Below are 13,311 nucleotides of genomic sequence, written 5' to 3'. Positions count from 1 at the left end.
GCCAGAAATCTCATGGGATTTTGTTTCTAGTTTGGAGGTGTAGGGTGGTGGTTACATGGGACATCCAAGCTAATTGGCCTAATAACATGTTTAGTGCTTCTGTTTTACCTCCTAGTTTGTTGCTTAGTGCCTTAGGTCTTAAAATCTTGTAAGCTGCTATCCAAAGCACAATTGGCCTCTATTTATCTGGGGCAACAAAGGAAGGAGTAGTGTCAGGAACAGAAGGAGAATATGGAATGTGTGGCTAAGTACGTCCATGAACAACTGCCTTCTTTGCCAGGAGATTAGAAAAACTGGATAGTGCCTGGCTACCATTACTGTACATTTTGATCAAAGATTCCATAGAAGAATACTGATCAAAAGGGGAAAAATGCAGAACAGAATTTCGAATTCTCATAGACTCCAGACTGCCTGGATCCATGAAGGTTGGATAAGCCCCTGAAATTATAGCCCTCAGATAATCTTTAAACCTTAAGCCAAAAAATACCCCCTGAAGTCTTCTTAAAACCAAACAATAGTTTTAGCTTAGCTAGTGAAAAATGTCTTCCTTGAGCATTGTCTCTTTAAAGAACTATCTATACGAGATCAAACTGATAACATCAACTCGAAATATTAGATAGGAACCTTAGAAGACAGTGAATTTATGTTAATGGGGGAGGAACAACTTAGAGAAGGAGAGTGAGAATGGTTGCACAACTCAAAGAATGTAATCAATATCACTAAATGGTACATGCAGAAACTGTTGAACTGGTGTATGTTTGGCTGTGTATATTCTCAACAACAACCATTACAAAATAAATAAAATTGTATTAAAAAAAAGATAACAGCTTAACTGAGGAAAAAAAAGAAAAAGAATGCTCCTTAGAAATGAGGATGGCGGGACTTCAGCCCATTTACTTTGGATAGGTCATCAGGAAAGACCAATCACTAGAAAAGGACACCATGTTTTGTAAAGTAAGATGGTCAGCAGAAAGTAGGGAAACCCTCAGTGAGATGGACTGACACAATAGACTCAATAATGACCTCAAATATACCAACCATCATGAAAGTGGCACAGGACCAAGCAATGTTTCATTCTGTTATACTAAGGTTTCCCTGAGTAGAAGATGATTTGATGGAAACTAACAACAACAACAGTGTGTTTCAGCAACCACATCATTGATACCTATTTTGATAACTGTAGTGTGTGTTATGATAAGGGATAAAAGCAAAACAGAGGCGTCTGACCTATTTGTAAAATGACTGAGCTAACTCTAAGAGCTCAATGCAACATTTCCCCTAGACTCTACGTTTGTTGCCTAGGACCAACCCCTACCATTGTTAAGGAAATAAGTTTCTTTGTGGTCAGGCTAAAGAATGTGAACACCTCCTGGAAACTCATTTGTTCCTTGATGGAAACGCTTTGTTCCCAATCTCCTCTGGAGATTGACGCTCTGGAAGGTAACTTTTAACAGACCACTCCTGAAAATTCCAGTCATGTCATTGCTCCCCCCACCCCCGCCAAGCCTTGACCCCATGTCTTTCAATTACGTCTTTTAGCCAATCAATGTATACATGTCATCAGTAATGTCTAAGATTATGCTTTATTTTGTCTCGCCTTTGACTAAACTTGGAGCTCTGGAGGCACAGTGGTTAAGAGTTTGGCAGCTAACAAAAAGGTCATCGGGTTTGGTTGGGTTTTGATTGACTGACCTCATTCACTGTAAACCAATCAGAATATTGTGTATTGTACTTCCATCTCCAGCCCTATAACCCCAACCAAAAAACCTGTTGCCACTGAGTCAGTTCCAACCCATATGGACCCTATAACTACGTGCCCATAATTGCTGCCCCTTGGATTCATGTGTTCCATTTGTTGGGACCTCACGTTTCCCCATTGCAATGTTCTTTTGTGCTGCAGCTCTCTCTATTCCCTCAATAAAACTCTTTACTTTCAATTTTAGCCAGGCTTCGTGATTTTTCTCTATGATAGTTATTACCTGCACCTGAAACTCGGCCTGGGTGACCTGCATCATGACCCAGTCTCTCTGTGAGTGGAACTCTAACTTCTTCTATCAGTCACCTTCAGGCAGTCAGCCTGTGACTGAAGTCCTGATTAACCTCCCCAGTGCTGGTGGCTCCCAGATGCCCTCATAGGACTCCACGGTCTATAGAGACAAGCATACGCTTGTTCTATCTGCTTTGTGCCTGTCACAGCACTTGGCCTGTCTGATGAAATTTTAGGGATCCTGCTGTCTTCCTGATTTATTCTACTATGCTAGTTATTCTGTCAGCACATGCTGCTGGGTTTGTCCCTCCAAGGCCAACCACCCCAGGGGGCAGGCCCAGTTCCTGCTCCATTCTATAAAAGTTAACCAGAACAGCCAAGGCTCTGAGATACGGCAGAGGCTTAGAGTCCTACGGAGCCCTGGTGGTGCAGTGGTTAAGATCTCAGCTGCTAACCAAAGGGTCGGCAGTTCGAATCCATCAGCCACTCCTTGGAAACCCTATGGGGCAGTTCCACTTTGCCCCATAGGGTCCTTATGAGTCACAGTCAACTTGACGGCAATGGGTTTGGTAGTTTTGGTTTTGGCTGCCCATATGGACTCCTTTTCCACTGCCCATGGTACTGTTGTTACATAGCAGACTTGCCTGCTTCTTGTGTGTGTCACAAAGCAGCAAACGCACACTGCGCTGGTGTGAAGGTCCATGGGCCTCGTGCTCTGCGGTGAGCTCTGCAGTTAGGCCAATGAGGCATGTCTGCATTAGCGCACACTCTAATGGGATGTGAAATATGATTTGGGTCCTATTTATCTGCTGTCAGGTTGTCATCAACCTTATTCTCAAAAAAGGTCATTTACAGAGCAGCTTGTGGTTATTACTATGAGATAGATCTTCAAAGCAGGTCCTGAATTGAGAGAAATATTCCTGTTGTTATGTAAAACTGGCTGACCATGAGTGAGATTTGATCTCTCCAAGGTGTGAGGAGGTAGATGGGGCTGTGCAGATGCTGCTTCAAAATCTTTTTTAAAAAAGTGTTTCCTAAAGCACCTTAGATAGTACCCTTTTCTCAAAGGAAAGAAGGAGACTGATCCAACAGAAGGGAATGAGGAGGCAGACAGAGCACTGGAGAGGGTGATGGGGGGAACAGGGCTGGCTCCACAGACTCCTGGTTGCCAGGGGCAGGGAGAGCAGGGGATTCCGGAATCAGTAGGCTGAAGAGCTGAAGAAGTGATTTATCACCAGCTCCACTTTCCTGGCTCATTGATGGAGGTTTGTCTCCACCTGGTGGCCAGATTCCAGTACTGCACAGGCCTCCCACAGCTTCCTGGCTGAGGCTGCAAGATCACACTCCTCCTCCACCAGGACTAAAGGGCTACTGGGCTGCTCCCCACATCTGGGGGCAGGAGTCCCTGTTCCCCATGTAGTCAAATAAACTGTCCGTGATGTAGTCAGTGGCAGCCAAACAGTGCAGAGAGCCAGATGGAAAGGGAGTTTGGCGCCCTGAGGGAGGAGTCAGGAACTGGGTTCCACGGGCTCCTCCTTGGCAGCTACACCATTCACCCCCAGAGGACATCTCCTGAAAGTCCTCATGTTGACACAGAGGCCAGTTGGCTTTCCTTGTCCTCACTCCCAAACTGGCTCATTATTAAGAACTGGTGAATGGAACTTGGGGGCTGGTTAATAGGGGAAAGTGTTTAGGAAGAGCCTCATCAGCTGGAGGTACCCATGAGGGCAGAGGTTGTATCTTACTGACCTCTTTAACCACATTGCCTGACATGGATTAGGCATTTAACAAATGTGAGAGAAGTTTTATTCATTCCTTAAAATATACACATATATATGTGAAACACTGTTGTAGACACTAAAGATACAACAATGAAGAGAAAAAATATCTGCCATGCAGCTTATATTCTGTCAACAAGACAATCACCAAGACACTTTATATATTTTTATATATAGTAATAAGAGCAAAACTCGACATAAAACAAAGAGGAGGGCTAGAACCGCCAGGGGTCAGTGTAGCGGGAGGTTGAAGGAATGATAGCCGAGATGATGATGTAAACACCAATGACATTATCTGACAGAGAGCAGAATGTAGAGGAAATGGCTCCAATTTGTCGCAGCAGGACCAGGCTGGACAGACGTGTGAGGCCCCACTGGGAGAACAGGGTCAGGCCTGTGAAGGGCACTGCCAAGCGGCCTGTGTGCTGAGCCCAAAGCAGGCAGCTAACTGAGGCCATGAGAAACAACACACCCCTGGAGACTGCGTTTCTAAAGTTTATGCAATGCCCACAGAGTTCATCAGCTTAAAAGGAGAAGTGGCCTTTGAAGGGGGGAAGGAGTGCTGGTGATATTGCCAACAGAGTTACAGGGTGGCACCCCACAGCCTACAGGCCAGCCCTGGAAGCACGTGGTGGCTTATAAACTATGTCTATTTTTTCTCTCAAGCCGGTGGCCAGATTGGCCAGATGTCACTCTACTGTGCACGACCGATGAATGTTACCTCAGGGGCCTGTGGTCCTTGATAGTCTTGTACTTTTCTGGCTTCCCCAGCCAGGAACTGGGACCTCAAAGTCCATCTGCCAGCCCTCAAGGCGGTGTCTTCTGCCTGTGAATGGGCACTTGAGCAGATTCACATGAACCATTTAGGCCAGGGCACCCCTTGAGCCATGGCAGGTCAGGCCCTGCTGCAGGTGTGCACGCCTGCTAAGGCTCCTTTTGCCTAGAGCATGTTCCCTTCCTCCTCCACTCCCTAAACTCTTCATCCTTCATGACCTAATGAAGCCTCCCCTGACCTCCCCTTAACAATAACGCTTAGAGGCAGAATCCTATACCTGAAGGTGGTGAGGCAGACAGCCTCCAGGCACCATTACCAACCCCCAACTTCTTTGTAAGTAGAGTAGCACGAGCCCTCTCCCCTTCTAACTCATTTCTCCAGATGTTTTTTAGGCAACTGGCCAACTTCCTGCCCAAGGTTAAAAAAAAAAGAGGCCGGGCTCGCAGACCACAGAACCACTTAAGACCAGATCTAGCCCGCCTGACATGTGCAGAACCTTCAACCTCGTCCTCTGGGGTGACCCCGGACCCCGGAACTTTTCTCCTGCCAGACAGAACCAAACTTCGGCGGTCCAAGGTTGGGGGAAGATTTTCAGAAGTGAAGGGTCCAAGCCTAAGATCCAGTTTGAGAGACCCTCCCCTTTTGGACTGAGCAAGCGCAGACGATGGAACCGCCCCGAGAACGCCTTTTCGGGCCAGACCAGTCAACGACCGTGCATCTTCCTACCAGGATCCTCCCTCAGTTTTTTGCCCCTAATAAAAGGTGTTTCAGCTATTGTTTGGGAAGCCATCTTGGAGACGAAAGCCCCGGTGTATTCCTTCGCTTGGCCAACCAAATAAAGCTGCTTCTTTTGCTTTCACCCCTTTCGTGTCTCCGTTGCCTTGCTGAGCAAGACCTCAGACCCCCGGTAACACTGGTACCCCATCTTGCCTTGTTTGCTGTCTCTTTCTTGTGCATGCTGTGTGAGGGGAAGAGCCCTTTATCTTCACCTCCTGACATGAACAAAAAACATCTTCTCTGGGCATAGAGACAGAGAGGCCACCTCATGTAGTTTCCCCATACTGCTAGAAAAAGAGCAGCCTTTTCAGCACCATCGTGCCAGCAGCACCCTGCCTACAGTGCTGTCTAGCAAAGAGGGAGGCTGAGTCCAGGGTGACTCGGCAGGATCCCCGGCCCATCTCTCATCCACTCCGGCTAAAGACCCTCCCCTTGGAGGGAAACCAATCGGGTAATCAGAGAACAAGCTTCGACTATTGTCTGTGCACTTTAAACCACAGCCAGTGGCCAGACAATAGAAATGTTCTCCGAGCACTCAAAATAATGGGCCAACAGTGCTGAAAAGGGCTTTAAAATGCCAGTCCAGCCCGCTTATTTTATCTAAGACTTGAAGGTTCTTTGTTAGCTCAAGGTAGAACTAAGAACACAAGACTTGAGTCTTACAATCTATTCATTATATCAGGCTAAATACAATTTTGAGTTCTGTTTGTGGATTCCAGCAGACGATTAAATCACTGCGTGCCCTTGTGCAAGTCATTGGGATATCTTGAATTTCTATTTATCTGGCAAATGAGGCTGATACCTCGTGCTCTATTATCTCCCAGGTCTTGGTAAAGTTGCAATAGGATAATAGAGGTGAAAGTTCTCTGAAAAATAAAAGCACTAAACAAATGAAATAGAAAAATTAATAATAAGCAATTACATTTTTGTTCTAAGGAATCACACTGTTGCTAACTTACGGCAGAAAGTCTATTTGAATTTATAATACAATTCCATATACAGTAACACATTCTCACAACAACCCTTTGAAGAATGTAGAATTAGTCCCAATAGCCACATTAGGAAGTGGAAGCCCAAAGAGGTTAAATCATTTGTTCAGAAATCCGAAGCCAGTCAAGGGTGCAGCTTGGCCTTGAATGGGGTCTTCTGAGTGCAGACTCCAGGCTCTTCCTCCTGCAAATTGCTGCTCAGTGTTTCAATAACCACTAGCTCCATTCTATTTTAGGTGACTCCTCTGGGGACTGGAGTAAGAAAGTCTTGGATCTTGGCGCTCTCATGCTTGACCCTGGCCTAACCCTTGAGAGAACTCAGGGCTGGCAGAAATTCATCTTCTTTTTCAAATGGAACAAACTCGTAGGCTAAACGAAAATTTAAAGATGTGCTAGCCCAGCTTTCTGATTTTACAGAGGAGTAAGCTAAGACCCAGGGAGGCAATGTGATTTGAATCAACTGTATAAAACACTTTCCTATGCCCAAAGTACATCTTGGCAAACGCCAAGGTGGATGAAGTCCACCTCTTCATTGCCTCTTCAGACGTTCCCCCAGAGATCAGCACTGTCATCCCTGATCCCCTCTGTGGCTTGTCCCCGAGCCTGTGCCATTCCCAGGGTGGGGTGTTATCCAAACCACCCCCTTCAAACTCTGCTCCCCCATGGGAAAATGCTCATGATATATTCACACAAAATTCTAGGAACTTGTCCTATGGTATAGAGAGAGGGTGGTTCCAATATCTAAAGCATGGTTCCCTTTGAAGGTAGAGTTATAGGTAATTTTTACTCTCTTCTCCATATTGTTCAGTATTTTCACATTTCTTTTATAATTTTAATAATAAAAATATATTTCTTTACTAAACATAAAATAGCATACCTCATTTTAAACCTTTTCTCCATTTATTGTCACAACCCAAATTGTCCTTTTATTCTAGACTCAGCATTATAGCTAGTCTAGTTCCTTCAGTCAAAGTACTAAAACTCTAATGTGGAATCCTAGGTATTCTGGTTTTCAGGGACAGAGCTAAGAATTGGGACTAGAGCGAGCATAGGTTTAAGAAGATGAAGAAGCCCTTAAATTTGGCTTGGACAATTCGCCCCTAAATTGCCACAAAATGATTTTTTTCCCTCTTAATCCTTATCAGTTAGATTTTTATTTATATATAGTGGATTTATACCAGTGGCAGTCTTTTTCTAGGTCACCATGGTAAAGGAGGAAGCCAGTTCTAAGCCTGTCTTCTGGGCAGTGACTATGAAGCAGATTTTTCCAGTTTACTTTTTTCATCAAAAATCATGTGCTCCGTTCTCTGTGCTCTCCCATTTTGGCTCAGGTATCTGATAAATACATGCTAGTGAATTACCTGGCACAAACTGTTGGTATGTTTCTGTCCCATGTGAATTTACATGTTCACAGGGCCCTGTTGGGATAACTTGACTCGAAGGAGTTATTCATATGAAGGAAATTTTAGGTACACAACATGTAAACAATGGAGGATTTTGGCAGACGGACAATATGTCTATATATATATTTATATATATATTATGGAGCCCTGGTAGTGCAGTGGTTAAGAAATCAGCTGCTAACCAAAAGGTCAGCAGTTCAAATCCACCGGCCACTCCTTGGAAACCCTATGGGGCAGTTCTACTCTGTTCTATAAGGTCATGAGGAGTTGGAATTGATTCGACAGCAATGGGTATATGAACACAACTGGCTCCACATCTTGCTGTGTCGAGTTAGTCCAGATTCTCTGTAGACTCGTTTTTTGATACTTGTGTCAGACAAAACAATTGAGGGTCAAAGTGCCCAATAGGAAACCCATAGGTAACTAAAGGGATGTGTGTCATCAGTCAAAAACCCTTAAGCATGTAAGTAGCTTAAGCTTAGATCACAATGAAAGATGGAAGGAAGACGATCAGGATCAGAAAACAGTTATTTACATATCAAAGAATAACTTATTTGGAGCTGCATGAATCTAAGAGTTTTCATGATCATTGAATCCAACATTTTAAATAACAGAAGAAACTAAAACTCAGATTTATGGAGATATTCACTGGGAGACAGAATTGTACAGTCAAAAGAACCTGACCCAGCAATCCCACGCCTAGGCATACCGAACTGAAAGCAAGAACTCAGATCCTTGTACCCCAATGTGTACACCAATGTTCATTGTGGATTATTCACAATAGCCAAAATGTGGAAACACTCAAGGGTCCATCAACAAATGAATGGATAAACAAAATGTGAGATATAATGGAATACTATTCAGCTATGAAAAGGAATGAAGTTCGGCTACATGCTACAAGATGGATGAACCTTGAAAGCATTTTGCTAAATGGAATAAGCCAGACACAAAGAAACACATATTGTATGATTTCACTTGTATATGAAATATCTAAAATAAACAAAGACACAGAAAGTACATTACAGGTTACCAGGAAATAGGATGTTATTGCTTCATAGGGGTAGAGTTCCTTTTTGAAGAGATGAAACGTTTTGGAAATAGATAGTGGTGAAGGTTGCTTAATGACACTGAATTGTACACTTAAGAATTTTTAAAATGACAAATAAATATTATTCTGTATTTTACAACAGTAAAACTAGTGTTAAAACAAACAAACAAAAACAAAGAACATGAACACATGAGCTTTGGAGCCTCATAAACATATATTTGAATCTTATTTACTATGCATAATAAATGGATAACTTTTGGCAAATTGTTTAAACCCAAAAAGCCTCAGATTCTCCATCTAAAAAGTAGGGATAATGATGCCCACATTATAAGTTTTTGTAAGAGAAAAACAAAAAAGTGTGAGTAAAATGCTTAACATTATGCCAGATACACAGCAGGCACTTTATTTTTAAAAAAGTGACAGAAATAGGAATAAGATTATTGCAGTCTAGTGTGGTTTCCCTCATCTAATAGTACAAGGCTCATATCAGAGTTTCCTGGAGGAATTTTCCAAGCACATATGCTTGTCCTGCCTACTCATGAAGGAATTAGTGTCATATACACAAGACCGTAGCTGGGTGCATGGTCGAGTGGTGGTTTATGTGCTTGAGTACAAATGGAACACCAGCAGAGGAGGTGGGCAGGACCTTGTCTCTCAGAAGAAAGGAGTGCCTGAGTGTGCACAAATGTGAAACAAAAGTGTGCACAAGAGGAAAGAGGGCATGGCACTGGGTGTGAGCCCTTGTGTGTATATAGAAGAGTGTGAGGTATGTATGCCTACGTGTGTGTGTGTGTGTCTGTGTGTGTGTGTGTGTGTGAGTGTGTCTGAGCTTCCAAAGGGGACACTGTTGCTCAACAACAATTCCTTTTTTGTGGCAGAAGCATGTTCCTTCTGCAGCTCTGGGCGGTGTCGCAAACACAAAGCAGAGGTGACAAAGACCATTAACTCTTAAAAATGCTGCGTAATAATTTTCTTGATAGAACTGCTCTCTCATTGCACAGCCTCATCTGATAGTGAGCTCAGAGAAGGAGGGAGACATGAGAACAGTTCTGGCACCATCCAAGCTGATGCTGCCGCTGTAGCTGGGAGAACCAAAAAACTCCTCCACCTCCTGATGAACAAATGCCAGTCCCAGCTCCCTGCTAAATTCCACTTCTAACAAGTAGTGGGGACTGTTTAGTTGGTGTCCTTAATACATATTAACAATAAATAAAGCTTCAATAAATATGCAAAGCAGAAACTAATTTAAATTGACATTTGTGTCATTTGTGTCAGGTGGGGTGAGAGAGAGTCCATTACACCACAAAGGGATTTAGGATATATTACCTCGGGCATCTGCATTACAAATTTACCTTTCATTACAGCTGTGTTAACGGGAAAAGGCAGCCTCTCAACAACATTCAAGGCAGAGTTTATTAGCATAAATTTGCATAATAATTAGTTTTGCAGCAAGCAAAGCTGTGTGTCTTTCAAACAGGCAACTTTCAATGTCAATTTTCTGTGCTTCACTACTTGTCCTTGTTCTGTCCAAAGCTCCTGGAATCCCCTTGGCCCTGCTTCCACTAGTTGCTAAATTCTCTCTTACTGGCCCATTTAGGGCTACAGGTTTCACAGTCTCTACCCAGCTTCCCTTGGGAGACAGTGGACGCCAGTCTCCTAAAGACTGAGTCACCAGAAGTCCACCTCTGCCATTCTCCTGTATGTGGACAAAGGGACATAGCTATGCTCTCCACTCTCAGACTAAAACACGATGGAGAGAAATAGTGGTATGGTTAATTTCTAGGGAGGGTAAAACTCTGAGTAATATTCAGTTGATTTTTGGAATGCATAAATTCATATTGTCATCAGCAGAATTTTTTTTTTTTTTTAAATAATAGTGTTGTGCCTAAGCTAATATCATAATTAGTTGCCATTGCCTGGGCCTGTTCTGGCTGTGTGGTCATGGCAGACAGCTGAAAGTATGAGAATGAAAACTAAACCTGGGATAGCCCTCAGGGGTTCAAGGCAGAGAGTAAACTGATACTAGCTCCCCGGACTCTCGCAGGGCCCCAAGGTGGGCAAGAGAGGGCACACCCTGAGCTCAAATGTATTTCTGCAAACTTAATGGTTGTCCTCTATTTTCTGAGATGCACCACAACATCCTTCTCCAGAAAACTGGACTGCTTCCATCCATTGAGAAGAATATGGTTGTTGACCTGCAAAGGGAACTAAGGAGAGAGAAAAGAGGTTCTTCCCACCCCCGTGCACATTCTCAAAGGGCCAAATGAGAGAGTTGTTGTTAACTGCTGATGAGTCAAGTTGGAAGCAGATCACCAGGTCTTTCTTCCAAGGTACTTTTCGGTAGGTTTGAACTACAAGTTTTTTAGCTAGTAGTTGAGGGCTTAATCATTTGCACCATCCAGAGAGAGAGTGTGTTTACCTATACCCCACATACTTTTCACTTGCAAACAGAAAATATCCCATGCTAGAATGTGCCAGGCACTGCATAAGGGAGGCTTTTTTTGAGCAGCATCACAGATCTGACCAAGGTTGACAGCTTTGCCCCATCCAAGTGCAGTGAGATGGAGCAGGACAACCAAAGGTGCCACTGGATTTTAAGGAAACCAGTGGAGAGCTCAGACATCCACACAAGTCAATTATTCTGCCAGGAAAAGAAAAATATATATGTATATATAGTAAAAGCTGTGAAAGTTGGAAACTGTGTAATGTGGAAACCTGTCAGAGAAGGAAAACTCAAATATTTTCCACTAAAATGAGTGATAGAAAAGTAGTAAGACTGCACCCTGTCAAAGGCAGTCTCATCAAGTTCTGGCTCTCACAGTTTTCACTGTAAGAGCTATGGCTGCTATCCAAAAGGTCGGCAGTTCGAATCCACCAGCTGTTCTTGGAAACCCTATGGGGGCAGTTCTACCATGTCCTATAGGGTCACTATGAGTCAGAATTGACTCAACTGCAATGGGTTTTATATACATACATACATATATACATATGTAGGAGCCCTGGTGGCACAGTGGTTAAAGCACTCAGCTGTTAATAAAAAGGTCGGCAGTTCCGACCCACTACATATATATATATATATTTATATATATATATACTTCTTAATAGCCCAGAAAAGGATTTTGCAACATGGGAGGAGGTATTTTATAAAACACATAAGACATGATCTCTTCTCACAAAGTGGAGTGGGGATTAAAATGTTGTCTGAGACCCCTTTTTATATTACTGCTAAGAGATAAGCTTTATTAGTTGCAATTGCATTTTTAGATGTGTAAAATGAGACTTAATGATCTTTATGATTCCAAAGCACAAATTATATCAATGGAATAGCAGGACCTTACAGAAAAGTCACTAGGCTGGAAGTCAGAGGTGTGTTTGTGTGCTAATAGTACCCATAGTGTGACTTGGCAAGTCACTCCCTGAAACAAAATTTCTCATATGTAAAATGTAGATAATAATGAGATGTTAGAGCTGGAACAGGGGTTTTATCCCCAACCCACTGGCTGTTCACTTTTTAAGGTGATGGGAGGATGTCAGAGTCTTATATATTTTTGCTGAATTTTTGGACCACCTCCTGCAAAGGCAAAAATGTACATATAAATATTCTCTCAAAATTTTGAATACTTAGCACTCATGGTCCCCCTATAAACCTTCTATTCCTAAAATCCTGCCAACCTAAGAGTAAGTCTTCCTGAATAGCCCAATTCTCTCATGTTATAAATATGAAACAAGCTCAGAACAGATAAAGTGCTTAGCTGAAGTCACAGAGTTAGTAAATAGTTAATCTGGATTGCATATCCAGGGAAGGCAGGGTTCCACCAGTTATGGAGCCTTCCTAGAAAACATGGTGTACTTATTCACAACACTCAAGCTGGGTTAGGTGAAAAGGAAGTTAGGCAATGGGAAGTTAAAACCTATTGGGGGCTATGGGGAGTGACTGCTAACGGTATAGGGTTGCTTTTAGAGTGATGAGAATGTTCTAGAAATTGTGTGATGTTGCACAACCTTGTGAATATTCTAAAAAAACACTAACTGTACACTTCAAATGATAAAGTTTTTGGTATATTAATTATATCTCAACTTTAAAACTCTACTATGACAATCATTGAAAATGGTATTAAAGAGCTTTGCAGGAGGTAGGGTCAAGATGGTGGAGTAGTCACATGCTTCCAGTGGACCCTATTAAAACAAAGACACGAGAAAACAAGTGATTAGGTTATATATGGCAATCTGGGAGCCCCGAACATCAAAGGCAGAGTTGAGGAACCAGACTGAGTGGCAGGGGAGAGAGAGATGGTTCAGAAGCAGCAAGGAGTCGCCAGACCTGACCCGGCGAGAGCTTGAGCCCTTCAGGCCTAATCAGCTCAGGGGTGAGTGGTGAAGCAGGCAAGCAGCTGTGCTCTGGAGGCATGTTTTCCACACTAAGAGAGACCCAGCCACTGATAGTCTACACGGCCACCCAGAACCAGTGAGAAGCAGCCCTCGAGCCAGCAAAAGATAAGTACTTGCGTAGGAACTACCACGCGGATCAAAAACACCCCCTTCGGGAAAAACCTC

General features: G+C 43.2%; 1 protein-coding gene across 1 annotated transcript in view; it reads right to left on the bottom strand.

Annotated features, from left to right (window-relative positions):
* OPCML (opioid binding protein/cell adhesion molecule like) overlaps positions 1–13,311 on the bottom strand; it is a 1,692,348-nt gene that overhangs the window by 1,037,263 nt on the left and 641,774 nt on the right. The window lies entirely within an intron of this gene.

The sequence above is a fragment of the Trichechus manatus genome, unplaced genomic scaffold (genome assembly GCF_000243295.1).
Source record: "Trichechus manatus latirostris isolate Lorelei unplaced genomic scaffold, TriManLat1.0 scaffold00064, whole genome shotgun sequence".
Taxonomy (NCBI): Eukaryota; Metazoa; Chordata; class Mammalia; order Sirenia; family Trichechidae; genus Trichechus; species Trichechus manatus.
The sequence above is the reverse complement of the archived record's forward strand: the minus strand, read 5'-3'. Positions and strand labels throughout refer to the sequence as shown.